Genomic DNA, 27,941 nt, shown 5'->3' with positions numbered 1-27,941 from the left:
ACACCTTTGACTGCCGTGCAGTTATTCTTAATAATGTGTTGTTTTAAACAGCCTCTGTGTTTCTGTTCCACTAATATGTTGTTATGAACTGTCCCTTTTTGTCTGTTATTTTGTTTCTTGATCATGAGAAAAAGGTCAATAATGGCCTTACTGGATGCTTGGCTGGGGTATAGAACTTATTAAAGCAAGAGAAAGCAAGGTAAAGGAGCAAGTAGGCAGCTCTGTGGAACTGAACTGAGGACCATCTCAATACACCCACCAGAGGCTACAATATTTAAAGCAAGAAACTGCAAATGAACAGGTTCTACAAATGCAACATTGATTCTAATTCTAACATTTCCATTGGCTGTTCATCATTGAACCTCTAAAGAACACTATACATTAAGCAATATGATTGGACATTTTGTTTCTCGTGACCGTCAAAATAGCACCCCAAGAACATGAAATAATGTCATTGTCAGCACAAAATTCATTACCGTAATTGGTCATCACTCTTAATCGTACAATTGATAAAAGAGCTCTACCTAATTGGATAGCATCACCTGAGACAGCACAGGCTGTAGCATCCCACCAAGATGGACCAACCATGTTGTGAGTGGGAATCAGTGAGTTCAAAACTTTGTTGTATCCCATAAAACACCACAATCCCTTACCCATAATTGCCACTCTTGGCTTTATGCCCCTTTTTGCACCTGCTCACTCTGCAACTGCCATCTCGAGAAATATTGCCAACTCTGGACACAACCTTCTAGTTATCTCCTTGCAATGAATAGCTCCATGAAAAAAAAGTATCTGGGGCCCTGCATCTGGAAATTAATTTCCTGTGTTTATTAATTCTACCAAGGCACTTTTACCACTGCACCGAGTGCCTTAACTTTCAATAAGGGCACTGTGTTCACATCCTAGTTCTTCATTTTAGCAATGCTGCTGCCTAGGCATTCTCACGTATCTCACTGTGTCTTTCACAACCGTTATGTATTAATTTGTCTATCGTCTGGGAAGGCACCTGCTGTCTCGAGTAGCACTTGAGGCCCCTGAGAACTTTCTTTCTCGCAAGAATTCGCTGAAACCTATTCTGAATCCCTTTCCATCATGATTGTGGCTGCTTGGAGCTTTCTGCCCAACAGCAGAAATAAAATTCAATGAAGTGACCATAGCTCAAATATGTGGCCTAGCACTCTAAAATGGCAAAATCTGCAGACTTTAGCAATGGCCTATTCTAGCATGGCAGGACTCCTGCTCATTACAACAGCTAACAAATACACTCAATGCAGCTCACTCTACATAGTCAAATAATGCCATTGCCATGTTGATGGCCCTATCTAATAATAATTATGTTATAAAAAAACGAATAAGAAGAAATAGTTTGCTACATGTGTGTTTTATTATGCAAATAGACAGGCTAAATCTCCATAGGGCAGAAAAACTATGTCTACCCTAAATACAATGTCACACCACAAACATGCGTCACAACCACATCACTACCAGGGTTCAACTACCTTTCTAAAAGAGATTTCTTAAGTTTTACTTGTGCACAATTTTATGATGTTGTACTTTTTTTAGAATCCCCTTTTAGTTACAGACAACACATAAACTTTCTCCCCTTGCTGCATACTCCTCAGATGTACAGGCCATGAAACAGCAATCACCATCATCATTATAATCTATCCAATGTTCAGTGTCATTTTTGGGAACAAGAGATGGGCTAAAAAGTATCCATGGATGACCAATTGGATTACCTAGCTGAACCATTCGAGGTTCAATCCCACAAGTCCACGTATCTGTCTGTGGATGAACATGTCTCAAGAGGGGTGTGGCAGCGTCATAGGGATTCTTCAGTGTGACTGAAATGATGGATGTCCCCTTAAGCCAAAACTGCTTTGCAGCAACCCAAAACGTTTTGGTGCACACAAAGAGCAACGAGCACCACTATGAGGATAGGAAATAGCACTTTTATGATATTGCTCAACCAGGTGGGTAACAAACAATTGTTGTGTATAGTTATCTTTGACCAGCCTGCTGCTTTTTCTTTTTCTTAGTGCTGTGGAGTGTGTGCAATGCACTGATAGCTTTAGTCAAGCTTCCGTTGTTGGCATCATTTGAGGGCACAAACGTGTAGCAGGAACTTCTGATCTTCACAGACACCTCCTTCCATAGCTGTTATCAGGTTCAGGACATACTTATTTTGCAGGGTGGTTAACCCTACTGCCCTTAGTTTTTCCCTGATAGCATTTAAAACCCACTCTGTACCATCTAACAGCTGTGACAGCTCCCAATGAGCTATCTGCAACCATTTGGTATTCTCTGCTTTCTGGATATCTGGTTCAAGAAGTGATGTAAAGAAGGTCACATTTTTACTGAAAATGCAAAATTCAGTGGGCATTGCTGCTAGTCTATCAGGGGATTCCTGCGAAAAGTAGTTACTGTTGCAACATCTTCTTTGCAAGTTCAGGGACCACCTAGACCGCTTATTGTACAGATCTTCAATATTAGAACATTCAGCAAATGACACTAAATCAGAATGCTGCACCATCAGGGCTGGTGAGTGTAGGGTATCAAGGGAACAAACTCCAGCCCAATGTGGTGGATGTTGGGAATATACCAAAGTGCTGAACATGCAGAACTGGTCCATTAGAGCTGCTGTTCCTCGCCCTAGGCTTGGTTGCTCTGTGGTTCTTGTGCACCTCTTGAATATTCCCAGTTTAACGCTACCTGTGGATCTGAAACACAAGGAAGATTGTGTAAGTGCCTGTATTTGAATGGGTTGCCTATTTTCATCTATTCAAGTTAGTGTCTGTACATTACTTTCCCAAATTCTAAAACAAGTCTTGTTCACATGCATAGCCAGGGGTTCTGCAAATCTTACCAATCCTTCTTCCCTACATTTTATGAACCCTTCCAACCACTTGTCCTCATAGAAAACAACATCCTCTATATGTAATCATGGCCTCGTACTACACCCAGGCAATTCATGATGGCAATGCACTCTAAAACTTGAGGAGAACCATCTCCGGTTCCGGAAGCACCTTAAGACTTTCCTCTTTGTTTTGGCCTTCGCTCCCTCTCTCCCTTGCTGATCTGATCTCTCTTGGCACTGTGGACCTGGCCACCCTCTGTCCCCTCTGCCCAGGTACCTGCTCACCCTGTCACCCTCCTGCACTTCCTCCTGGCCACCACTTGCACTGGAGACTGCATCTGTACCCATACAGCTCCCCCGCAAATTTTCTTCTTTTTCTGCACTTATCAGACTTACCCGGTCTGCTGCCTTAAACACAGCACTTGCTGGCTTCACTACCACTGTTTATTGCCTCAATTTTATATTTATTATTTATTATTATTTATCTGCTCTGCACTTTCCTCTCTCCCCCTTCCATGCACTTTTCCCCTCTCCCCTTTCCCATGCACTTGCACGTTCTCAATGTCACTGGGCCTAGTCCGATCATTGTTGTGTTGTGTTCCCCTCCCTTGCCTAGTCGCGCTCTGAAACACTTGTGTACGAGCGCGATACAAATAAAATATCATATCATATTATATCATGACCTGTTCCATTTTTGCAAAAAAGAATGTGTTGTGTTGTACATGATGACGCCCCTTTCCTTGGTCCCTTTGTTTCCCATGCAATGCAATATCCTTTTTTCTGCCATTTTCTTTAGCTTGATGTCATTTTCTTCACAAACAATCCTCACCTTTGTACACCCACTGAACACAGACCCAGTGTCCCTGGAACAACCCCCTAACCCTGCATAAATCCAGGTGGACCAAACAGTGTGCTGTATGTGCTGGTACTTTCTATGGGATAAAGGGCTAGGGTGTACCTGTCACATGTGGACTCATGGAGCAGACATAAGTATCATTCACCCTCTCTCTTCTCACTGACCCCGTGTGGTTATACCACATGTTACCGGTATCAGTGTGATGCTCATCCCTAGTGCTGCTCAAAACCAATTCGGAATTCAACATATCCCTTTTGCTTCTAGTCATGGACTTATTTATTTTTTCTAAAACATCTATGTCATTACTACTATGTTACTAGTACTATAACGCTCAATCATAGCACATATCTCATTACTCCTCCAGGTGCCCTTTGCTTTGGCGCTGTAGAAAAAGAGTATGATCGCACAAGAAGACAAATTGATGTTAAAGAAAGTGACAGTGAATTTGCAGGTACTTCCTTTATTTCTCCCCCTTGTCTTCTCCTGGAAGTGGGGTGCCTTTGTCTTTGCAGATGTCCGAGATGTGTTCCATATCTTCTGACCTTTTTAACAAGAGGATACCCTATTCGGTTAGGACTTCAGGGAAAAACAACACAGTTGTAACAAAGAGGGGGCATCCTAATAGATAATTTGTCAGATCATGTATTTCTCTTTGTGATCCTTCATCATCCTTGTGTGGTGTGCCAAATGTACATCCCTTTCCGGATTGCAATTTAGCCATTCAAAACACATCAGAAGTTGTATTTGGTTTCATTGGTAAGGGTTTTTCTCATTACCCTAGACTATTTAGTCTCAGTTTCTCTTAATAACTGAGGGATTACAAGTTTCCCGAATCAGATTATTATGATTCCAAAGTGTGTTTCTTAGATTGCTTTACTGTAGGCATAAAAAACATAACATACATAAAGACTAGACATAAATAAATGTGTTATGCAAAAGAACATTTGGAAAACTTCAATCCAAAATATGGTTCAAAATGTTGGAGGCCCACAATACCCTTGTGGTAAACAAGTATGTTGGAACATTTGACTGTGGTAGGTAAACACAGTAAGGTGCTGTGACTCTGGGTGTAGTGAAATGGAAAATAATGCATTCTTTAGGTCAACTACTGTAAAGTAAGTTGCTCCTGTGTGTATTGTGGTGAATCCTTTACATCCCTCATGAAATCCCTGCCTAAAGTCTCCTCCCAGGTGGCCACGGAAAGGCAGACACTTTCTGATCCTCACCTTGGCGGTGGTGTACTGCAGGAGGATCACCTGGGAGGAGACAAGGCCCATGGTGGTGAGGGGGTCCCGTGCAATGAGAAGCAGTATGTGCCCTTTAAAAGGGAGAACCTTTTTAAATTTGCCAAAACAGGTAGTAGAGTATTGTCATTATGATATATCTAAATCACATATAAGATCTTTGGCTGTGGGCAGAAATGCCATAAAACCTGAACAAACCTTAACAACATAAATACCTCCAGGGAATTGATTTTGGGAGTGGGGCACCCGAGGGTAAACAGCCGCTGCCCCCACCCTAAAAAGGTGACCCCAGGTGGCACCATATTTTTGGGCCTTCTATGGGGGCAGAGGGGTGCTGTGCACCCATTTGCCTCAATGGAAGGCAAAACAACATTGCGCACTATAAGGTAAGGCACAGTTGGGAGCATCAGGGTTCTGGTCCCATGCCTATGGGTCAGCCCCACTCAGCAATACCCATCAAAAGAATGAGGGTCCGGCCCCATTGTGCCACCCTGGGAAGCAGAAACCAGCACTAGGCCAACGGGAATGGATTTTGGGGTTAGGGGGATGTTTGACCCCTTACTCATCGCAGTGACCGTGGTCCTCCTGGGGCTCTGGCTGTGCCTCGTTACAGCTTTTCCCTCCGGGGTGGATGAAGACCCAATCGAGTCCCACCCCCATGACTGCCACTGAGCTGGGGGCAGTTAACCCACATGCAAGGCAATCATCCAAGGCTTGGGGCAGCACCCCCAGCCATTCTAGAGTTCTGGCTGGGCTGTGTTACAGCTTTTCTCTCTGGGGAGGGATGGTGACCCTGCCGGGGCTCCCTGGGATGGCCGCTGTGCTTGGGGATGGACAACACACATGGGATACAAGTGTCAAAATCCAGGAACAGCACACCTGTCTGGCCATGCCACGGTACAGCTGTTCCTTCCAGGGGTGGACTTGGACCCAGCTGGGTCCCAGCCCCATGACTGTTGCTGGGATGGGGGCAGTTGACCCACATGCGAGGCAGTCACCCAGGGCTGAGGCAGCACCCTGGGCTGCCCTAGTGTTCTGACTGAGCTGTGTTACAGATTTTCCCTCCGGGGAGGGATGGGGACCCAGCCGGGGCTCCCTGGGACTGCCGCTGGGATTGAGGATGGGTGGACCCACATGGGCGACAGGCGGCCAGTCCCGGTCTGGAGGGCTGATTGAGCTGCCCTACAGCTTTTCCCTCTAGGTAGGGATGGGAACTCCATCAGGGCTCCCTGGGACTGCCACTAGGCTTGGGGACGGTTGACGCACATTTGAGACAGGCGCCACATGCTGGGGGCAGCACTCCCGGCCATCCTGAAGCTCTGGCTGTACAGCTTTACAGTTCTGGCTGCACTGTGTTACAGTCTTTCCCTTTGGGGAGGGATGGGGACCCTGTCGGGTCTCCCTGGGACTGCAGCTGGGTTTGGGGATGGGTTGCCCCACATGGGCAACAGGCGGCCAGGGCAGCGGCATCACTCCTGGCCATCCCGGAGCTCTGGCTGTGCAGTGTTACAGCTTTCCCCACTGAGGAGGGACGGGGACTCCCCATGACTGTTGATGGGCTGGGGGTCAGTCAACCCACATGCGAGACAGACGCACAAGACCAGGGGCTGCAACCTCAGCTGTCCTAGAGCTCTGGGTGGACTATGTTAAAACTGTTTCCTCTTGGGCATGATGCAGACCCTGCTGGGGCTCCCTGGGACTGCTGCGGGGCTTGGGGATATTCTGACCGTGCCACATTACAACTTTTTCCTCTGGGGAGGGATGTAGACCCCATTGGGTTGCCCCTTGACCACCAATGGACTAGGGGACAGTCAACCCATGTACGAGCCAGATGCCTAAGGCTGGGTGCAGCATCCTCGGCTGTCGTAGAGCTCTGACTGGGCTGCATTACAGCACTTCCCTTGAGGGAGGGATGATAACACTGCCGGGGCTCCCTGGGACGTCCACTGGGCTTGTGGACACTCGACCCACATGGTAGACAGGCGCCCAAGGCCAGGAGCAGCATCCTTGGCCATTTTAGAGCTTTGGCTGTGCCGCGCTACAGCTTTTTCCTCTAGGGAGGGACAGGGACCCCACTGGGTTACCCCACAATCACTGCTGGTCGAGGGGAGCATTCCACCCATGTTTGAGGGAGATGACCAACACCATGGGCAGCACCCTCAGCAGTCATCGAGCTCTGGCCAAGTCAAGTTAAAGCTTTTCCCTCCTGGGAGGGACGAGGACCCCGCCAGGTCATCCTATAACAGCCACTAGGCTGGGGGGCGATCAACCCACGTGCAAGGCAAATGCCCAAGGCCGGGGACAGCACCCCCAGCCATCCTAGAACTTTATCAATGGCGCATTACAGCTTTTCCCTCCGAGGAAGGACGGGGACCCTGCCAAGGCCCACTGAGATCACTGCTGGGTAGGGGACGGTCGACCACATGGGAGACACGCATACACAACCGCCGCTGGTCTCGGGGGCATTTGACCCATGTGCGAGGCAGATGCCCACGTCTGGGGGCAGCACTCCCACCAGTCCTAGAGCCCTGACCAAGTCAAGTTAGAGCGTTTCCGTCCAGGGAGGGACGAGAACCCCACCAGGTTGCCCCATGACCAATGCTGGGCTCGGGGGCAGTGAACCCTTTTTCTTACCCGCCCAGGTAAGCGCACCCATGCAAGTGAGGTCTTGTTTTCATCTGGACATCTGTGTGAATGGGAGACATGTGGTGTTGCATGCTTCTGTCAGTCGTTTCCTGGTCTCAAATGTCTCAAAGTCGTGTTTTTTATCTCTACATTTTGGAATTTGCTTCACATTCTGGCAAATAAATTAGAGCGAAAACATGCAAGTGAGACCTCTTTGGGTTCACACAATTGTCTTCTTTTCAGAAATGCATGGGGTTCTTTGTTTTCCTTCTTGCCTGTGACACCCCAGGCCCAAATCTGTGGGTTGTGCAGAAGGCCAAAACCTGTAAACATTTCATCTCCCCATGGTGTTCGGTGTACGAGTGGCTTAGCCATTTCCTTTGCACCCATGTCAGTACACTCACACATTCTGACCGTTCTCATTGGGACACCAGTGTAGGGCATGTGTTGTTGCACACATGTTTCAGTGGTTTCCTGGTTGTAAATGTCTAAAAATGTAGTTTTTCCCCCTACATTTTGGAATTTGCAGGGCATTCTGGGTAATAAATGGTAGCACGACACATGCAAGTGAAATCTCTTTTGATTCCCAGGGGTGTCTTCTTTTTAGAAATGCAAAAGCTTCCCTGTTTTCCTAGGTGGCTGCAACACCCCAGGCCCAAATGTGTGGGTTGTCCAAAAGGCCAAATACAGTCTACCCCAGGGAGTTCAGTGTACCAGTGGTTTTGCCTTTTCCCTATCTGCCCAGGTCAGTAGACCCAGAAATGTATGTCCTGTTTTCATCGGGACACCGATGGGAACGTGGAAAGGTAGGACATGTGTTGTTGCACGCATGTTTCAGTGGTTTCCTGCTTGCAAATCTCTGAAAATTGTGGGGTTTTTCCCTTACATTTTGGACTTTTCTGGGCATTCTGGGTAATAAATTGTAGCGTGACAAACACAAGTGAAACCTCCATGGATTCCCACTGTTGTCTTCTCTTCGGAACTTCACTCGGTTCCCTGTTTTCCCTGTTGGCTGTGACACCCTAGGTCCAAATCTGTGGGTTGTCCAGAATGCCAAAAACACTATAAATGTAGTCTCCCTAGGGTGTTTGGTGAACCAATGGTTTAGCCTTCTCCCTTTGTCCCAGGTCAGTGCACCCACACATGTGAAGTAACGTTTTCATTTATACAACTGTGGCAACGTGGGAAGGTAGGACTTGTGTTGTTGCCTGCGTTTTTCAGTGGTTTCCTGGTCGCAAATGTCTCAAAATGTGGCGTATTTCCTTATATTTTGGAATTATCTGGGCATTCAGGGTAATACATTGTAGTGCAAAAGACGCAATTGAGACCTCTTTGGATTCTCACAGTTGTCTTCTTTTCAGAATTGCATGTCTTTCTCTGTTTTCCTTGGTGACTGCGATAGGCCAGGCCCACATCTGAGGGTTGTCCAGAAGGCCAAATCTAATCTTCCCCAGGGTGTTCAGTGTTGCAGTGATTTAGCCTTTTCCCTTTTTGCCTAGGTTAGTGCACCCACACATGTGAGGTACAGTTTTCGTCGTGACACCTGCGGAAGTTGGAAAGGTAGGACATGTGTTGTTGCACTTGTGTTTCAGTGGTTTCCTAGTCGCAAATATCTCTACATTTTTGTTTTTTCCCCTACATTTTGGGCATTCTGGGTAATAAATTGTAGTGCGACACATGTAAGTGACAACTCTTTGGATTACCACGGGTGTCTTATTTTCAGAAATGCATGAGGTTCCCAGTTTTCCTTAGTGGCTGCGACACGACAGGCCCAATTCGGGGGGTTGTCCAGAAGGCCCAATACAGTCTTCCCAGGGAGTTTAGTGTACCAGTGGTTTTGCCTTTTCCCTTTGTGCCCAGGTCAGTACACCCACACATGTGATGTCCCATTTTCATCGGGACACTGGTGATTATGTGGGAGGGTAGACATGTGTTGTTGTACATGTGGTTCAGTGGTTTCCTGTTGCAAAATTGTGGGTTTTTTCACCTTCATTTTGGAATTTTCTGGGCATTTTGGGTGATACATTATAGCGTAGACACATGCAATTGAGAACTATTTGGATTTCCATGGGTGTCTTATTTTCAGAAATGCGTTGATTTCCCTGTTTGCCTTGGTGGCTGCGACACGCCAGTCCCAAATCTCTGCGCTGTCCAAAGGCCAACTACAGTCTTCCCCAGGGCGTTCAGTGTACCAGTGGTTTAGCCATTTCTCTTTGCGCAAAGGTCAGTGCACCCACACATGTGAGGTACCGTTATCATCGGGACACCAGTGGGAATGTGGGAAGGTAGGACATGTTGTTACACACGTGTTTCAGTGGTTTCCTGGTTGCAAATGTCTCCAAAAAAAATTTTCGCCTAAATTATGGACTTTGATGGGCATTCTGTGTAATAAATTGTAGCACAACACATGCAAGTGAGATCTCTTTGCATTCCCATGGGTGTCTTATTTTCAAAAATGTATGTGGTTCCCTGTTGTCTTTCACAGGTCATTCGATGTATCAGTGGTTTCGCTTTTTCCCTTTGCATCCAGGTCAGTGCACCCACATGTTAGGACAGTTTTTCTGAAGTCCAACTAAGGGCTTAGTAAAACCATTCAACTGAGATGGTAACACTCTTAGTATTAGGATGTACCACCTGAGTATATGGTAGCGTAGACAGAGCAGCCAGGCTTATTTTAGGAGTGAGAAGGGGCTGTAGAATCAGTACAAAGAAATTGTAGTACACATATAGTCCAAAGAATCACTGAAACACTATGTATTGTAAAATTAAATAGTTTATTTAAATACAAGGATGATCAGATGAATCTTGGGGGAAATAAGTACTATCACAGATAATATAAACACATTATAAAAACACGCCACTATGCTTCCACACAGACCAAAGCATATAACTTTATTTGGAACACATAACAGTAGCTCTAGGGAAGTCAAATCCAATAGTTACTTTTGGATTACTTAGAGTAATACAGGGTAGTAGACCCTAGCAGTTATACTGTGATGCGCAGTTAGGAATCACATAGTAAGTCAACTGGACAACATACTTTGCTGAATAGTGGAACACATTTTCAAGGAACAGTAAACACCTATACATCTGATTCATGATAAAACGGTTATTCTAGGGGAGGTGGACCTTTTGGTGTAATGAACAATTACACTTACTTTGTAGCTAATCAAGAACCCTTTACACTGATTTTGGATGCACCAGGCAAACCAAGGTCACCTAAACTAAAGGAACTCTTTTCAGGAATGGCACACAGCTATTCTAGGCAGGTAAAACTTAATGTTGTAATATACATTTACAGTTGCTTTTCAGATCAGTGCAACACAGATTGAGGCAAGCAATAACTGTAACTTGTTTTAGGATGGCAGACAGCTAACACAAGAGAAGTAAAATCTATATACTTTTTAAAGGGGCTATCAGCAAATTAAAGGTAAGCATAACCTAAGACAGACTTATTCTGCACAGGCTAACAGCAAGTCAGGGGAAGCAATACCCAATTGTGGACACTGATACATTTATTCTGACAGGAATAGTAAAGTGAAACCAACAGCATTACTTTTGGGAAAGAGCCACAACCAATTCACAGGTGAATACATTAACCCTATATATATTTTTCAGACTACTGCAACACACATTCAAGGTGAGTAAGGCATTTTGTAACTGTTCATGCATAATTACAGTTACCAGCCAAATTCTTTTACAAGTAAGAAACGTTTGAACACTTGTTATTCTTTTCAAGGCATAACCCTTTTCTTATCCAGCCCTTCCCTTATTCTATAGAATGAGTTCACTCAGAGGCAGTAGAGGGACCCTAGAGGTATGGGTGCCAGTTGTAGGCAGGGTGAGATAGGGTTAAGTTGCAGGTAAAGTTAGAATTTCAGAGAAGACTGTGTAACAAGTACATATTTCACTTTAAAGTTAGTTGTGTGTCCAGGGACTTCAGAGAAGACACCCTAGGAGGATTCGGCAGTGGGTCTGGGTGAACTGGAAGAGTGGCCTTCAATCACAGAAAACAACCCAAAGCTATACAGAAATCACAAAGGCTTAAGGTGGGTAAAATACCCCAGCCAACACAGTACCTCAGCACAGAAGAAGATTTGCAGCAGGAATATTTAAGAATCTGGAGCCAAAAACCTGTGAAGAAGATGGAAGACTGGACTTTGGAAAGAGTTCTGCAGCAGGGATCATGGGAGAAGGCTCCAGGCAAGAGTTTCATCATGGCTGCAATCCGCTCTGTGATTTTGGCACCCTTTCCAGGAGCCAGAAAAAGACTGAATATTGCTTGTTGGATTCTCATCATTTGCAAGGTCCAACACTCTTATGAGGGCAATATTTTGACTGAATTCACATCTCTGGAGGTCCAGTAGGATGCCCATAATGTCTCAGCAAGATTCACAATTCAAAAGACTGTGCACTGCACAATGGCTCGATGTCCTAGGGTATTGGGTATTGCAGCCCTACAAGGTCACAGCATGACGTGGGATGGCTCAAAATTCAGTTGTTCCTGAGTATAGTGGGTCTCACAAGGCTCTAGGTCAGGGTCATTGTTTTTGTAGGCCACAGGTTGTTTGGAAGGAATGGCAAGAGCAGGTTCTGGGTACACAGCAGGCTCTCCAGTGGCTGGAAATCGTCTCAGCCGCGTTTTCTTCATCATTCTCTTTGGCTTTGGTTCCAGTAGTTGACTATCTCTTCAGCTTCGAAGATCAGACTTCTATGCAGGAACCTAGCCAATTAAACAGCAATGCAACATTCAAACCTGGGGGTTTGGCAGTCATTTCCGGACAGCCAGCCTCCCAGTTTGAAATGGATTCTTGCAGTCAGGCTTGAAGACAAAGGGGTGCAGACTTTTGAACTCCTCCCTCACTTCCTGCCTTCACAGACACTATGGAGCCTGAGTGGGCTTGACCGAGGTCTACTGCCAAAGACAAAAATCACACAAAGGAAGAAACAAGAAAGGACAAGGAACACCAAAATGGTGAAAAAAGGATACAGGTGCCATTTTGGTAAAATTCGCGCCCATGAGTGACTTTACCGGGGCTGTGGAAACAGCCTGCGTTAAAGGTGCACCGAATTAATAAAATGGTTCACTGCCACCAGCCATTAAAGGTAAGTTTGTCCTTGCAACATACATGTTACATTTAAAATGAGAAAGGGAATACTCAGTAGCTCCCCTGTACCAAAGATAATTTCTACCCTTGGGAACTGTAGTTCTCACAAGGTTAGCCAGAGAAAGTTAAAAGGGGAGCCCCAGGGGAAACCCAGCAACAATAGGCATTATGTGCTAAAGGTTGTCAAAGAGGATTGAATTAAAAAGGAACTATGGAGAGTCTTAGAGAAATGACACTCAAAAAAGAGTAAACGACTCTGTGAGTGTAGAAAAAGGTTCCCACTCACTGAGGTATAGGGACAAATAATCCACCAGTAAAGCACAAAGTTCTGGGGTTGACACAGGTCAGGAAGATGTATCACTGCTATGAAAATCTTAACTACATATGAGGTACCGTTTCATCGGGACACATGTGGGAACGTGGGGTGTGTGACAAATGAATGTCAAAGAACCCACAAAGTGTGACCCCACAGATAAAGCACAAAGTTCTGTGGTGTGTTCTCTGGGCCTATCCGTAGGCTAGGGTCCCCCATTGAACTTGATTATAGCACCCTGACGACATATTATCCAGAGATAATCATATGGAGGACAAGCTTCCATGTGAGACCCTTTATTATGTAGATCGCCTCGTTCAGATGGTGGTGAGCTTCTTGGAGCTGTATAAGATAAAATGATGGTGAAACACAAGTTTTGGGATCCTATTTGGGACCATGGAGCAGCACCTTTGATAGGTAGAATGCTGGTAACCACATGGTACTTACAGCATTGGTCTTATATGATGCACATTAGAGGAGAGGCCCTTTGAGTTGGGCTTTGAGTGACATAAAATGTTACACTAGAACATTTTCCCAATAGCTGGAACTGACTTAAATTGCCAGGGAGTGATTTACTCTGGTGAATCTGTCATGATGAAGTATCATTTAGGGTGTACATTTATCGTGTAGCCTGGTAGTGGTGATATGGCTAGCCCAACTTAATAGGAGAAAACTGGAGATAGGCATAGTATTATATTAGGGTCATCATGTGAAGACTGCTAACTGTGTGAGTACAAAGAATTTTGAAGAATTACCTTTGCAAACAAAGGGAGATATAGAAAGGTGCTCACCCCAGCCACCCTTCTTTCTTTAGACCTGTCCCTCTTCTTCCCAACCACTTTAGAATCGTTGATGGTTTTCTACAGCCGCATAGTCAACTATATTACTGCACACTCACTTGCTGACCCCTTCCAATCTGAATTGTGGCCATAACACTTCACAAAGATTGTGCCCGTCCACTTCACAAATTCTCTTACCACTGCCTACACTCTTAGCTTTCCCCCATTCTCATCCTTCTAGAACCTTTTGCTGCCTTTAACAGTGTTGATCGCTACTCTTTCCTTGAACTCTTTACGACTGTTCTCAACTGGGTTTCATACTATCTCTTTGACCGCTCGTTTTCCATCTCAAGGAACTCCAGCATTGTCTTTCTGGCAACCCTTCATGTGGTTTTCCCTCAAGGTTCAGTCTTAGGCTAACTCCTATTCACCCTACACCCCCGCTGCATCAGCAAACTTATTTACTCCTTTGGCTTTAGCTATCACCACTTCTCTGACCATACTGAGATATGTCTCTCCTGTGTTTCCTTTATGTCTACAATGTCTGCATAACAAACTTTCTAACCACCGTCTTCTCTATGTGTGCATTGAGACATACAAATGGGGAAAAGCTGCTATATAAACAATGATTACAATGCAATACAATATATCTCTACCCAGCTTCATTCTGAACTCTTCAAATATCCTTCTCCCTCTATCCAAACCCAACCCCACTCTTCCCTCTCCCATTCTTCCCGTCTGACCTCTTCATCCCCTAAACCAAGTCTTGCAACATTGGGGTTCTCGCTGAAAGTGACCAAACACATTTCCATTTCATCGCAGCCACTGCCAACACCACACAACTAAAATCCTTATTTCTACTTTTTTGCTCAGCAAACTGAACTAAGGCACAACCTTATTTGTTAATGTTACTCTCGACTCTTTTTCTCACCTCAACAAAGTCCTCACCTTTGTGACACGCACTCTTTTGAACATACCCATATCCTCGCTCACCTCCACTTACCATCAATGGCTATTGATGCACGGTGCAATCATGATCTCACCGGTCAAAAAACGATTTTGGTTCCCTCTATCCCTTGCAATTAGATTGGATTAAATATGTGTATGGCCAATATTGGCTGCCTGGTCCCCGTCTGCTGGTGGTTCCTGAGGCAACTTCTTAAAACTTCTTATTTCTATCACCGATCCTGCCCCCAATTTTGCTGCATCCACTTTCTCGATTGCATTTTAAATAGTGTGCTATTCCTATTGCCCCTTAGACCCTCTCTCTGCATGATCACCAATAGTGTCAGTGGGCCTCATTACGACTTTAGAGGTAGCCATGCCGTTCTTAGCCACATGGCTACCCCCAAACTGGGTACCGGGTCCCAAAAATAGGTAATGACCGGGCCATGCTGACTTTTGCGGGCCCGGTAATTCCCATTCTTGGGACCCGGAACCGGTACATCCCCATTTGAGCCCCCATAGGGATCAACGGGAATGGGGAGGATGCTAACAACGGACCCGTTAATGACGGGTCCATTGTTAGCATCCTGGTCAGCTCGCGGGTGGCAGTAAGCATGTCTGGTCTGGACCAGATGTCTTTACCTCCACCCGCGAGCACACCCGTAATGTGGCGGCCCGTAATGAACGGTGCCGGTCCCTTACCGGCACTGTTCATGACGCGTCTGCCTACGTTGTAATGAGGTCCACTGTGTTTTTAGATACAGAATGGTGCATGGAATGTGCAGCAAGTGAAACTGAGTTACTGCATTCCGTTCAGGTCCTTATTACAAGTTTGTCAGTACTCCCGTGGTAAATCCACCAAAATACCACTGAATGGAATCATTGTTACTGCTACTTGGTCCGACGGAATTACCAAAGTGGTGGCATGGTGGTGTTAGTTTCCACTTATGGAGTCCATAGGACTGCATCAGGATTTTGATGGAATCACCACCGGTGGTAATTCCACTGGTGCTAGTTCTGATGATTTTGTCACTTTTTGGTAGCAGGGCAGAAAATTCACCTCCGGCATTTTGCTGGAGGTTTCTCTCCCTCTCAACACCAAAGTTGTAGTACGGCAGTGCAGTAATGCAGTGGTATTGCAGTACAAACAGATTTACCTCGAGAGGATAGTTCAGGGGCAACATGCTCACCTTGGAAGCAAGACGACATGGAGCACCACAGGTTCAATCCCTGGGGTCCGCTCTTAGAAACCTCTGGGTATTAGGCGCGTTATAAATAACCTATCCTATCCTAACCACCATTTTTTCCCACACCGCTGTATTTGTAATCAGGTCCAAAGAAAGCACATCAGGATGGGATCTTATCCCTCTTCCTTATTCATTGCCTTGAATAATATTTTGTGTTTTATCAACATCTGCGAATTTTTTCTGCCTTTTTAAAGAGTGATCGACTTAAAATGCTATTTTTTTCGTCCCGTTGTTTTTCCTATCACATCTGACCAAGCCGCATGTGATTCTTTACCACCTGCATATTATCCGGGTCCAATTCTTCTTCATGTTTCCTCGCACCACGGTAAATTCCCACTTCATCACTGTAACATGAAAAACAGATCATGATGAGGCTGACCTCATGTTCTGACACCACCGTCAATGCACTTGCTCCATCAGTCAGCAGGCATGACAGCAATGCAATCTACTGCCTCATTGGGTCTAAGCCTTGTGCATGAAAGAACACGTTTTCAAACAGCATTGGCGTTCATGATTTTTCAAGATTGATTCATTCCAGAATTAACTACGGGTGTATTTCATAGGAACTGTAGGCTTCGTCCTGGGTATTTTGATAATTAACTTGGAGCTACAGTGAAATAGCTTGGATCTGCTAGTGCAGTAGCGGGGAGATTTGCTGGGTGCAACAGTGGGAGGCAGTGGCTCAGGCCTCTTGTGAATGGCCCCAGTGACAAAGTTTAGAAATGGGCTTTAGGTGTATTACCTGACGCCTATCGCTGCCGTGGCTACTAGCAGCATGTCATCCTCAGTGACTGAAATTGACTCCACCATGTAGACTCAATGAGACTCAATGATTCAGGTGTAGATAAAAAGGCTAGAAAACTGTTTATACCTTGTAACAGGGCTAATCAGTGATAGCGAGTGGAACACGGGTAAGCAGTGGCAATCAGTGATAGCCACTGTGACAATGTAAATATTAGTGCTGGGCAAGGTTTTCTTGCTGATATAGCTGCCCAAGATTGACACTTCCAATCCCACGCACAGGCTGTCCTCCATTTGACAAGGATGGACAATGAGGAGATTAAACAAAAGCGCCTACGGTATTGCAGCTGGTGGGCTACTTCACTCCCGGATTTTGGGGAAAGATCAGGGAAAGCATGCGCCTAGAAGGACAGATTTGGATGGCCAGTAAGGTATGCGGTCATTGAATCAACAACCAAAGCATCGACAGCCAAACCATCTAAAAAAAAGCACCTAATGCATTTTTTAGATGGTAAAGTGTTTAGTTTAATAGAAATGGGTTTTTAAGGTTATAAAAAGTGGAAATTGGGGGGACCTGCATCAAAAAAAGAAAATGAAAAAAAATGCATTAGATGCTTTTTTTTAGATGCTTTTTTTTAGATGGTATGGCATTAGATGCTTTGGCTGTCGACTATAAACCGCCAGTAAGGCCTGTCTTCCACAAAGTGCCACTGTGAGGGACAGCCTGCACTGAAATTGCAGGGGAGGACCAAGAAGCATGTGGAAACTATGGGCAGGGGGGACAGCTGTCCAGCAGCTAGGGCATACTCTTGCACCGTAAGACAATACCTGAAGACCACTGTTTTGAAAATGCACATGTGTGATATTGGTCCGTTCTGGACACAATCCACCCAATGCCCCCGTGTATCACCCTCAACTTCCATACTTGAGGCAACAAACTGTTGCATATTAGTCCCTAGAGTGGATGCCTTGCAGGAAGGACATATTTAGGAGTAAAAGGAGGGAGAGTGGAAGGGATGGCCACAGTTTAGTGAAAGGGTGGAGGGAGTGTCTGGACCTGGTATGCAGAGAAACATGGGAAGTCATATGTATCTCATATAATAGTGACTAGTGATTCAGTCACAAGGTTTATTATTATAATGTTTATTTTATAACTCACTTAATAAGAATGAGTGGTTTCTAAGTGCGGGATCGGGATTCAAACCTGTGTTGCGTTGACGCGTTGCCCCTGGGATATCCTTCCCTTCCCCAGATGAACTGAGGTTTTGTTTTTTTAAGGGGAAATATGGATGTCCGTGCACACATTGCATCAACCCTCTGTGTCAAAGGTTTGTAAGAGATGTGCATGGATCTCTCAGTAGTAGGGTCAAACATCCAGTGAATGAAATAGACGCCACTAAAACAGTTCCTGGACTGCTCTAGTTGTGCATTGTTAAATCTAAGGGGAAAGTAGGGCATGCCATGAAACCAGAAGGGAGTGTCATACAAATATTTCCAAATGTCCTGATGACAAAAGAGTATGCTTTATTGCATGATCCATATCAACGTAAAGTTTGCAATATATATTTGAATGCTGTTCTCATTGTGTAAGTCTTGCCCTTGTACATGGCATCCACACTCAACAAATGTAGTGCCTCAAATTCCTTTGCACATAATCACAATATAGCGTTTGGCAGTAGCAGATGGTCACGTAGACATCCTGAACCTCGGTGCACTGGATACCAACGACGTGAAATAGTCCAGCCAACCTCTTGTTCCTTACTCAAAATGGCAAACTATTTTCCCGGCACATGACCTGTGATCCAATGTATCTACACAAATCACTCTTTTGTCTGCAAGAGAGGCAAAGCCCTGGTCACCAACACTGACCCACTTCCTCCACTGGGAGTGGGCATTGTGCTGCTCTCTTCCAATCTGCATTAGCTCACCAGCAAGAGACATATCTCCTTTCAACACAGAACTTCACACGAGGGACATTGATTCTCCACTACAGTATCAATTGGACTTCTGTTTATTTTTTTTTCTCACAGAGGTCAAACATGGATTTGCATTACAGACTCCACCACTGGCAGGATGCTTATCAAGCAATTGTAAAAAAACTCATCCTTGATCTCTTCCTTACGCCCCCTTTAAAAACATGTATGTGTACTGCATCCTCTATAATCAAAAGGTCTGAGCAGCAAGCTGTTTTAGCCTGATTAAATGGTGTAGACACCTAAATGGCCCCATGCGTTAAATCACTTAATCTCTAATCGTCAGAATTATCCTGACAGCCTCTCACATTATGCAACAGAAACCACCACAAAAATGCAAAATGTTCAAAACAGTTCACCATAACAAATAGAATAGCTCAAACCAATGTTGGACTCAGGAGATATCCTGCTAAAAATCCCATGTTAAAGCATTCAGTCCCAAAAAGGTAATGCTCGGAAAAATGCTGATCCATAGAGGAATCACAAACATCTTAACTGTGTCAAGTTGACTACTAAAATTAGCTCCAGAAAAGAGGATTTGCAAGGCCTCATGCATTGCCCCAGGTCATTCCACAAGGCGAACAGTTAAGTAAGCATGTTCACGTTTTAGAAACTGAAGTACTGTTTACAGGTTGTAGAACGCAGAGATCACACTCTGTGACTGCTCATTATCAAATTTGAATCCATGAGGAATCATTACCTCTTTAGATAGGGCTTCTTGTGTCTCCTTACTCCTTCTTATTTCAAAGATATAGACCTCATTTCCCTAATGTCACATTCAGGAAAATATACATAGAACGTAGGTCTGCAACGTTTGGATCTCCAGATGTTTCGGGCTGCAATCCCCATGATATCTGGCTATTGACGAAGCTGTTTAAGGATGTTGGGAGTTGTAGTCCAACAGTTCTGGAGAGCCAGAGGTTGCAGTGACCCTGGGGTGACACCCCTTGCTAGGAGAACAATCTCCAAACAGAAAAAAACTCCAGCTATTAGACAACTGTCAGACCTAACTTTAAAGGCTACTGTAGTTAAAACCAACTGAAAGTGACCACAGAAGCAAAGAACAGGAAGATATGTGGAATGCCTTGTTTTCTCCTGGATTCACCACATTATAATGTAATGGGTTATTTATAACGCGCTTAATACCCAGTGGTTACTAAGCACAGACCCGGGGATCGAACCTGTGATTCTCCGCGTCATCTTGCTTCAAAGACGAGTGTGTTGCCCCTGAGCGATCCTCCCGAGACATAAACTATTTTTGAGTTAACTGACAGAAAATAAGCATTTGTCCTCCATGTTCGCTTCGGAATCTCCTCTGCCTTCGATATTCAAGGAAGGCAATAATACACCTACAGCAGAAATCTTAGATTGGTAAACACATCTCCCTTCAAGGCAAGCGCCATATCCCAGTCACTATTGAAAATGCCTGTTCCCATCACACAGCCAGAGGCATAACACCACAACACTGCACTCTCTGGCCCGCTCCAGGACAGATGCCCATGAAACTGGCTGGAAAGGTACCACAGAAGCCAAGAACAGGGAGATGTGCGGAATGACTATGGTTACTGTGATAACTGACGGGTGAGATACAGTGTGTATTTCTAACCTGTATATCAGCTGCAGAGCTTTGCAGAAGCAGAACAGAGTCTGGCACCCAAACTTCTCCCACAATGCCCAAATCATTAGCATTGTGCAGATATTACAATCTGAATGAAAAGGGATAAGGAGAAAGTCAAGTTAAAGAGGACAATAGAAGACTTAACCAAGCACTTTCAGGTTAAACATATTGGCAATTGTCTGAAAATCACACATGTTCAACTTTAGCACCTCACACCTCTGCTTGGCAACTGCCAGCACCCTATGACAGTAATTAGGGAAATAGTTATAGTCTTACTCCAAACACACACTGTTCTAACGTGATCCTGTGCTCTATGCCAACCCAAAACATTTTCAAGTCTCAAATGTTCTAAGAATAATTAATTGCACTTTTGTTCCTATTGTTAACACATACGAATATGAGTAGGCAGCAGAGCTGGATTGGCCCATTGACATTCGGCACGTGACTGAAAGAGATTGGGCAACGACATGGGCTGTTCTTTTTATGTGGACCGTCTTCAATTAATGAATGCATTTGCCACATTGCACCAAATTCAATTCAGTGCAACATGAGTAGCATGCATTTAGTGGCAGGATTTGGCCAGGACCATGTGTTGCGAGAGAGGCAAGCACTTCACAAGTGTTCACGGTAGTTGTGGACCGGATCATTGCTATGTCAGAGCTGGGCTAGCGCCGGGATAGTATAGTTGTGCAGAATGCGCTGTGTACCCTGACATCAAAACACTATAAGCTGCACTAGCTTGCACGTTTCACAACAGACAATATTTGCTGCCTGTGCACAGCACTAGTGCCGGAGCAGTGAACCAGATATTCATTTGAATTTTGAAACAATGTTGTCTACTCTTGCCAGTGCACTGCAGCCCTATCAGTTTAATTTGTCTAACTTGACTGTCAATTGAGTCTGACTGAGAAATGGGTGTCTGACAGGGTAAACCCTTCTTGTGAGTCAGGTCTCTGGGGAGGTTAGGGACAGACAAAGGCAGCAGCACTACTGCCACTCTGTCTGCAGTCAGCACCACACCAGGAACTACAACTCAGAACAAGGGAACAGGAAGCTAAAGAGGTGGGGGCAGAGAAGAGAATCTGCAGAGTAGCAAGGCAGAGGGTAAGAAATAAAATATTGACATATGGCATGATCCTGATTGTGTCTCTGTTTCAGTTTATTCACTAAAACAGGAGAGGCAGGCAGGTTAGGCAACCTGCCTCCTGACTGGCAGAGGCTGGATTACTCATCTCCTCTGATTCTCTGAGCAGTACAGTGCTCATCTACAGAGACGAGTGGTGGGTTGGTAGCAGGCAGACATTAATGCCCAGAATGCTTACGGTAGTCTTCATTACTCCTCCCCCTAATTTTCATCATCACAGAATGTATTCTTAGGGCATCTTGCATCCCAGACTGACTAACATATAAATATTCCTAATTTACTTTGGTCCCACCCTTCAACCTTCCTATCCCTCAGAGTGGCAGTCCCCATCCTATTTCCAGGAGTACCAAGAACCGGATGCGACACGGGCTAGGGTGGTGCGGCGGGACCTAAGTAATAGGATGAGGATGAGTGGGGATAGGAGTAAGGACGATTTGCAGTAAGTAATCTTCCTCATCCCAGGACCATAAAGTACACACAGAGCACATAATTCCCTGCACACACAAAATTCTCTTTCATTCAGTTACCTATTCAAAAAGAAACATCACAACAACAGACCAAGCAAATAAGTGATCATCTCATCTGAATGGACCAGCCTACAGTGTCTCAAAAAGATGAGAGGGAAGGCCCACATTGCTGTCCTACAAATGTCAAACACTGACTCTCTATAAGCTTCTGCCCACAAGGCCTCCAACCCACTAGTTGATTGAACGCGGACTGAAACGCACAGACGCCTAGAAGATTACACTTTTCAGGTTAGGATTGAACCCATGACTTCACATGCATGCTGTAAGGACGTTCAAATGGTCAAGACATACACATTGGCCCTGATTTGAAAAAGGCGGGGGTATCCGTCGAAACACATGTCATCATAAAGGGCAACTGTACAATGAATACACTATCTATTATCACAAAAAAATTGAGTGGATTCCTTTTTTCTTTTTGTCTTTTGGCGCATGAACATAATTAAGAGTAACTGCAGCCACACAAGTTGATCAAGCCAGAACATCAGGAGGACTCAGAGAGCCAATCAAAGCATTAAATAGGGAAATAGTGTCCTTTAGCCACCTACACATCATGAGAGAGGAGGCCTTCCTGCCCCACCCAAAGCCAACAGGGTGACAACAAAACTATGGGATGGGCAAAACGGAGGCAATCCTTTCTAACTTTCTAAATAGGTAAGAAAGGCATCCCTGACTTCTACCCAGGCACAGGCTTCCTCCTCTGGTAGGTCTCTCAGGATGGACAGAATCGCAATCTCTTTGGATAACTGGAATGGTGAAATCATCATAGGACGAAAGTTGTGGTTGCAATGTAAGGTGATGGACTCAATGGAGATCACTTAATAGGGAGGAGTGCAGAGGTGTGCACCCAGCTCTTCAAGACATCTGGCAGACACAATGGCAAACTGAAGTGGTGTCTTAAGGGTCAGGAATTTCAAGTACATAGATCAAAGGGGCTCGAAATAAGGTGCCTGTATAAGCACCACAGGGAGATGGCAGGCTGGGGCAAGTTTCCTGACCATGTGAGTGAACAAGAATCTCCTCAAGAAGAGGGCTATAATGGGACGTGTGGAGCCTACCCCGAAAGGTGCCTCAGAATGTGTTAATCTCTGCCCAGTGGCACCTGAGGTAAGAATGTGCTAGGCCTAGGTCAAACTCCACCTGTAGAAATTGGGAAATATCCTCCTGCCTTTTCAATAGACAGGCTCCAACACCAGTTGTTGATCAGCAGGGAGCCGTCTGGGTCAAATACCTGAACTTGATTCAAGGGATATGAATAAAAGGGAGGCACTAACAACCAGAATAGCTGGGTGAACATCCCCTCTTTGGCCACCAAAGAGCCTGCAGAATTACCAAGGCCCTGCGCTTCCTGATGTTCTGGAGAACTTTGCGAGCAAAGAGATCAGAGGCAGGCAAAAACTACACATTCTGGCTAAAGGTAATTCTCTAAGAAGATTGCTCCCTGAAGTGAATCTCAAGCAATAGGTGGGAAGGAGGTAATGCATGGCTAACGCAAACAGGTGTATGCCACAGGAACTGGAAGTTCTTTTCTGATAGTCACCACAAATGATGGAAATGATTGAATCAGAGAATTATTCAGACAGTTCTCCACTTCCCAATTATCCAATGATCTGAAGGCAAGAATATTGTATTCTGCCCATGTCCCCAGTACTATTCAGAGTGCTAACCCTGGTCCCTAACTGGTGGTTGATGTAGGCCAGGGCCAAGATGTTGTCAATCCTGTTCAAAACTCTGCACAGTGAATATCATGGGTGAAGGCTAGCAGGACTACCTGACGTCTTTCAGTTCCCTGCAGTTTGAAGAGAGAGAGCCCTCCCTTCATGACTAGCACCCCTCTGTTGTCCCCTCTGTGTCTGAACTGGAGGAACCCTAGATTAGCCAGTCATCCAGATACAGATAAAGGGCTATGCCCTCCTGGTACAGTTTAACCACCAGGAGGTGGTTAAACTGTGTATAGGTGCGTTATAAATGGCATATCATATCATATCGTATCAAAGGATCCCACAGCTTGGAGAAAAAATGAAAGACAGACCCTACCCAAAAGGAATGGCTCCGAATTATAAATAATCCTGATGCAATGCAAACTGTTGAAATTGCCCACAGGAGGGATACATAGGAATTATAGTAAATATTGTTCTTTTATATTGTGCTTAAAACCAGCAAGTGGTTTCTGAGCATGGGATCAGGATTCAAACCTGTTTGCACTGCGTTGTCTTGCTTCCAAGATAAATGTGTCGCCCCTGAGCTATCCTTCCTCACCAGGAATGTGAAGAAAGGAATCAAGGGAGTAAAAAGGGGCCAGAAAAACCTCCATCAAACTGAGAGGAATAATGATGACCTTCCCCAAGTTGATAACAAGTCTAAATCCTACCAAGACCTTGGAAATCAAAAAATAATTGAATTGAATTGCAAGCCCTTCTCTCAGGGTGGAACCTCTACAATTGCGCCCTTATGGTGAAGGTGCAGGATTTCCTCTACTAGAGCCCTGCTTTTCCCAGAATTCCCCGGGGAAAATGTGAAGATTTTTCCTGTCTCCCTTGGCACTGCAGTAAAGTTAACTCAGTACCCCTACAATATATTCCTAACACCAAGGGTTCTGCAAAGTAGTCCTCCCAAATTCGAGACAACTGAAGAAGTATGGCCCTCAACTGCTGTTCTGGGAGGAAGGCGGCCCTCTGCAACTTTCCTTGGAAACAGAATTGCCCACACTGGATGTAGCCTTGTACCGAGGTTGCAGTGATGCCAGAGAAGAATTCAATGAATTACATCCATGTCAGTGTAAACATGAAGCAAGCAAACAAAGCTATAGAAAGAAAGAGGCATACTGGAATGCACCTCAATCAAATGAGTATGATATGATATGATATGGCATTTGTGACGTGCCTATACACAAGTGTTTCAAGGCGCGACGAGGCGGGGGGGGACAAGGGGAGACAGACAACAATCCTACTAGGCCACGTGTCAATCAGATCGCGCAAGTGCAAGGGTAGAGGGGAAGGGAAAAGTGCATGGGGGAAAGGGAGAAGGGAAAGTGCAGTACAGGGTTATTAGCATACAGCATACAGGATAAATAACAAGGGCCAGCTGGTGGCAAGTGCGAGGTAAGTGCAGACAAGTGCTGGAAAGGGGGGCTGTAGGGATACAGACACAGTACCGCAGTGCAGGGGTTGCCGGGGAGGCAGTGCAGGGGAGAGTGGCTGGGCCAAGGACCGAGAACGGTGAGTGGCCCAGTTGCAGATTCAGTGCAGTTTCAGTAGTATTAGCAGGGGAGAGGGGGAGAGAAAGCGGAGACAAAGAGGAAGGTTTTGAGGTGCTTCTGGAACCGGAGATGGTTCTCCTCAAGTTTCAGGGAGGCAGGAAGGTTTTTCTAGAGGGAGGCCCCTGCAGCGGAGAGAGATCTGCCCCCAACTCGTTGTTTGGAGAAGCGCTGACCCTGAGGGAGTTGGAGGCGGATGAGAAGAGCTTGAGAAGGAAGATATTTAGGAAGAGAGAGTTCAAGGTATTTTGGCCCAAGGCCCCAGACGGCCTTGTGGACAATGCAGAGGCTTTTGAACTTGATCCTCGCAGTCACTGGGAGCCAGTGTAGTGATTTCAGTCCTGGAGAGATACGGTCCCTGGGCTTGAGGCCAAGGACAGGTGTCGCAGTCCTGTTCTGGATGAGTTGCAAAGGGCGGAGAGTAGAGGCGGACAGATTTAGATAGAGGCTTTTACAGTAGTCCAGCTTCGAGAGAACCAGGGCTCCAGAGACAGTGAGCTTCTGGGGGAAAGAGAGGAAAGGAAGGATACCTCTGAGGAGGTGTAGCTGGTAGTGTAACTTCTTAGAGACGTCGGATATGTGAGGAGAGAAGGAGAGTGAGGAGTCGAAGATGACCCCGAGGTGTTTTGCCTTGCAGGTAGGAGCAGGAAGAGGGCCCAGAGAGGCCGGCCAGAGAGCTGCAGGGAAGGAGGGAGTGGGAGTGCTGATGAGTAGAATCTCGGTCTTACTGGCATTAAGGCAGAGGTCGTTGGCGGCACACCATTCCTGGATAGCAGAAAGACAGTCAGAGATGAGGGAAGGAGAAGAGGAGGCCGAGGGTAGCCTGAAAATGAGCTGGGTATCGTCCGCATAGCACTGAAAGTTGGGGCAGAGAGCAGCGATGCGGTGGGCGAGAAGTGCCAGATACTGGTTGAACAGCCAGGGAGAGAGGTTAGATCCCTGGGGGACACCACAGGTAGAGAATAAGATGTCAAAGAGGAAATACCCCAGTTGGACCTGGGAGGGTCGATTGGAGAGGAAAGAGGTCAGCTACGCCAGAGCGTGACCAGTGATACCCAGGTTATCACAGAGACGGTTGAGCAGGATGGTATGGTTGACAGTATCAAAGGCAGAAGAGAGATCAAGCAAAATGAGGACACATGGAATGTTAGAGTCAAGGTTCGAGAGCAGGTCCTCACGGATGTTCAGGAGAGCAGTTTCCGTGCTTCTGGCGGCTCTGAAGCCAGACTGATGGTCATGAAGACTACCAACAGATTCAGCATGGCGTAGTCGCTCCGGTGTTTTTTGAAGCTTGACCTAAACAAAGGTTATCACCAGATAGAGCTTGAGCAACAATCCTAGTACATAACAAAATGCTCGACTCACTTGGGTCTGTACAGATAGATACAAATGATTAAGCTCTGGTATCACCTCTCATGCCGAGATATTTCAAGAAAGTTTCAGGAAGGTCATCAGACACCTACGCAACTCCTTAAACTATAGTGATAATATTTACATTTTTGGTGAGAAACTAGAGCAATATGATCAAGCTTTATTAAAAGTGTTCTCCACCCTTACGTCAGGAGGATTAACTCTAAATGTAAATATGTGTGAGTTTCATATGTCCCATCTAAAGTTCTTTTGAATATTTTTTCTCAGAAAGGAATGCAACCTGCAACATTTAGGTATTTAGGGGTGCTAGCACCCAGTTGAGGTGCCGATTGAAGTTAGGAGTGCTTGCCTGTAGATTAACGGGGTGCCGCCGTCATTTATGGGGGTTTGCATGCAGATTTACCGGGGGGTGACTTGAGTCGCGAGACATGTAACACATTTTGTCGGAGTGCAGTTAGGAGTTAAGGGGCATCGGGGTGTTGCCTGGATTGTGGGGGATGTCCTGCAGTATTGACGGGGTGCATGATAGCGGGGATGCTGGCTGCACAAAGGTTGGTATATGTGGCTGGATCTGATTTGTGTAGGGGTGTGTTATGGGTGTTCCCGGGGCACATCAATTTTCTGTGCGCATCGGATTACTTTGCCCCTCAAATTCCATGAATATGTGGAGTGCACAAAGAAACCTTTGCCCGGCGGTACGCGCAAAGCAGTTTTCGCTCTAAAGGACTGTGCAGGATTTTTGTGTACATTCTATGAATTGGGCCTAAAGTATGATGCATTATGAAAGGGAACAGTTGAAATCCCCCACCATCTTGCTTATATGTTTGGAACCAGACATTCTGACAAGCAAAACACCAGTAATGATGCCTATAACATTAAAAGCCTTTGAGTTAAGGTATCCATTGAGAAAAAGTTTCTTCATGTTCCTCGGAGAGCTGACAGCCTCTTAGGAGAAGTTCCAGAAGAAGTGCAAAGATGAGTGAAAAAGGAGATGGGTGACATCACATGAAGCAAAGACGACGTGTCAAGTCCACCCACAAGCACCTGGGGTACCAGCTTGCGTGCTGCTAGCGAGAGCCCTATAGTTAGAGAGCCAATGAAACGTTGTTTATTTGATGACAATGAAGATGACGTGCACTAAGGGTGGGCATAGTTGTCCACCTGATGATAGATACCCAATCATAATCCTATCCCCCATAGAAAGTATACCTAGATGTTCCCTGCAGACCAACCACAGTCCCAGATAGGTTTTATTAGTTTGCCAAATAGTATGACATCAATGATGACGAGTTTTTGCTATAAAAGTGTATTTTTTCATGTAAAACATTGAAAGATATGCT

This window comes from Ambystoma mexicanum, chromosome 10 (assembly GCF_040938575.1).
Source record: "Ambystoma mexicanum isolate Mex_15411 chromosome 10, UKY_AmexF1_1, whole genome shotgun sequence".
NCBI lineage: Eukaryota > Metazoa > Chordata > Amphibia > Caudata > Ambystomatidae > Ambystoma > Ambystoma mexicanum.
Note: the sequence above shows the minus strand (reverse complement) of the source record.